At 35.2% G+C, this 3,350-nt stretch overlaps 1 long non-coding RNA gene across 1 annotated transcript in view; it reads left to right on the top strand.

Moving 5' to 3' along the window:
• The first annotated feature begins 244 nt into the window (after positions 1-244).
• Positions 245-3,350, top strand: part of LOC140938207 (uncharacterized) — a 6,884-nt gene continuing 3,778 nt past the window's right edge. Inside the window, exon 1 of the long non-coding RNA XR_012165530.1 lies at positions 245-310. This is a non-coding gene — a long non-coding RNA (uncharacterized lncRNA). The remainder of the gene's footprint in view (positions 311-3,350) is intronic.

Here is a 3,350-nt window from a genome sequence, read left to right as displayed (position 1 = left end):
GTAAACGAGACAAATGATTCTGGCGCAGAGTCATGACAAAAGCCAAGAGATGTATGTTTGCCCTAAATTTTCTACCGATATCTTTTGGGACAGTAAGTTTGTAAAAAAAATTATGAAAATGTCAAAATTTATATGAGCAATGAAAGTTGTTGACTTTAAATGCCAGCTGTACAATAGGTAAACGCCCCCTTCCCCAGAGCGCATGCGCCTTATTTTCACTTGGTTCTTTTATTTCCTAACGTCCCTACTATCTGAGAGTCTGGCATAAGCAAAGGAAAACACAACTCCACAAAACAAACATTAGATGAAGGTAAGCTAGAGCAAATGTAGGCCTACTATTTCTTATCTTCGATTTTTTCCTACGACATTGGGGGCATCAAAGAACATTTCAAAAAGTAAAAATCCCCTTTCCCCGTTTTGAACTTGCTCATACACATTTTTACGCCCCCAAACTGTGTCCTTCGATGAGCTGACGCAGGTGTCGACAGATGTAGGCGTCAAAATCTGATTTAAATCACACCGATAGAATAACCAACGCATTGCTGACTCACAATGAGAAGCTTTTCTTCTTTTGATTCATTGTAGTGTACGATGTCGTTTCGTATGGTAAAGTCAAGAAAGCCTGTTTCCTTGACAATGATTTGGAAAATCCATTAATTAAAAAAGCTACCTTGACAGACAGTCTTTCTTGTCAAATATATCCTTATCTCGGGTTTAAAACCTTTACAAAAATTTTTGCACCAAACTTAGAGATTCAGTTCCAAATTGCAATCACAAGAATTTCCATTGACCCACTATATCTCTCTTACATCGAGTTCAAGGACTTGCTAAAAATATTATTGCCTTTTTAAAAAAGGAATCTTGCCATCTTCGAAACAAAGAAGATTCGTCGAAAAACAAATTACGCTTTCCAATATTTGTGTTTCAGAAATAAAGTCTAGTCACTCAAACACGAGCGCATATACGCAAAGACAGCTTGTCTAACTTGTCTGATCAATTGTAAACTCTGCTGTTTTCTTTGCTGCATCAAAATCGTGCAACATAACCTACTTCCTTCTAGTACACTTTATGAGTGTGTTATTTTAATCATTCTATAAGTTTTAACATCATAGTTGTATATTTTCTATATTTCAAAAATGCTACTTTACTTTCTCAACGTAAATAAAGCCCGTGTTGGACCAGTATTAAAGAAAAAGAAATTTGAATAGTTGTAAGCACAATAAATTCTGACCTGTCACCTGACCTATTTGAAATCTTGCTTTTTTGCCAAAAATGTTTTTGTCACGTTGGGGAAAATCAACCCTGCGAAGTTTTTTAATTTTTACGTTTTGAAAATCTTTTTAAAATATCATAACATTGAAATTACACTTCAATGATATCCCAACCGCTCCTGCTGAACGAATTTTCTATCGTGAAATTCAAGCTTCTTATCCTTATTTCCTACAACTGACACTGTTGTCTACATTATTTAGTTTACCGCCCATTTGTTTAATGGTGCAACCTGAAGACAAGGGAAAGCTCATCTCATATTCACAGTTTTTACTTTTGGAGGTCCCCAAGATTTATTTTCCTTTTGGGCTCGTTCTCTTTGTACTATATATCTTATGACATTGCTGGACTGTCTGATCATTACATCAATTTTTACGCCAATTATCTGGTGAATCATCGTCTTCCAATGACGTGCAATCAGAAGATGTAGTATTGACTTAGACGTACCCAGCGCGTGAAGGATGGTGGGATGGTCGAATCTTCGCCTGCAGATCATGTTATTTCCGTGATGCCTTGCGCATCTCTTATTTTAATTGATTGGCTCGTCTCAATTAAAATCACTCGAACATGCTGTGGAGAAGGGGTTTTTTAATTTTGAGTGACAAACTGAAATTATTATTTTCACGATGGCGTTTTAAAAAGTTACCATACAGTTGTAAATATGAACCTATGTAATATTTACTAACTTCAAAAGTAAACGAGAATAATTAGTGATTATTTTTTCCCCGCGCAGAACCCGACCATTGTTCGCTGCGAAACTACACAGTACTTTCCTGCTGTCAGGAGTACTGGTGGTACAATGTATATTTCTATGTCTTTCTCATTTCCATCACAAAAAGCAGCTGTCTGCAAGTCTGTCTTTTTTCTTCTACTTTGGAACACTGGCGGCAATACTTTTCTTTTGGATCGGGAAATTGCTTGGAATATATCCTCTAAGTAACCTAAAAATGTGGCTTTTCAAGAGGCTTTTTCAGGTAGTCTTCTAATTGGGTAAATATCAATCGGTGATTTTTTCTTCGTAATTTTAAATTTCAGCGGTTATATATTTGTAATTGTTGTAGTAATTTTTATCAACGTTTGTTTTTTTTTTCTGCCATTTTGCTTTACGTTTCTAAAGCGCATGGAACACAACGAAACTAATAATTCATTTTAATAATTTATCTTCCGTATTGCAGATACTTTTTAAACTTTTTAAGATCAATGCCTCTAAGGTTACTTACAATTACCACTTTTAAGACCGTCTAAAATCGCCAATTTAAAAGCCCTTAAGCAGGATCATCAAACCGCTTGATGCACGAAAAAAATTCTCGAGGTACTGTAAAACAGATTACTTTTTTGACAGATTTGTTGTTCTGGTTTTTATTTTAGATCACGATTATAGTAAAAAGACACTAAAAAGCTATTTAAAATTCTTTTAATCAGAAGCTTTCGACTTTTCTCGAAAGCTTCTTGGCAGCTTCGAAGACTTTTAAAAAAGAGACTTAATACTTTGAGCTTTTGAAACATCCTTTTCGTGGTTTATTTATCATTTTATCATTTTATTAATTCATTTTTTCGTTTTCATTGTACTAATTTTGTTTATAATACCCTTACGATGGTGCCAGCGTGTTTTATACGTGATGATATTCCCCTGTCCCTCCCAGCATAAATGACTGACAACAGCTTTTAATGATTTCTTTGCGTCTAAGAGAAAGCAGATATTCTTTTACCGAATAACGAACAGCATATTTAGCTGCTTGAAATAAGCAGACCGTAAGCTCTTTATTCGCTTAAGTTAATATCCGGAGGGTTCTAAGCCGTAATACAACGGGTATAATAGAAAAGCTACTTGGAAATCAATTCTAATTGTTGTCAGTGTCCAAGAAATTCATCTAGCCAAGAAATTATTTTTTTTAAAAAACCTTGCACTGGATTCGCTTGCTGCTGAAATAAATCATTTCGGTTGGACCCCTAACACTAATCATCTTGCCCTCTGGAAGCGAAGTTACCAGAGGCGTGGGTGAAATTTCTTTCATTGTTATCCGGAGTAAATTGTAAGTCCAAGAAAAGCTGATCACCCCGAACAATTAGTGGTTATAAAA

This window comes from Porites lutea, chromosome 1 (assembly GCF_958299795.1).
Source record: "Porites lutea chromosome 1, jaPorLute2.1, whole genome shotgun sequence".
NCBI lineage: Eukaryota > Metazoa > Cnidaria > Anthozoa > Scleractinia > Poritidae > Porites > Porites lutea.
This window is presented reverse-complemented; position numbering and strand designations above follow the sequence as displayed.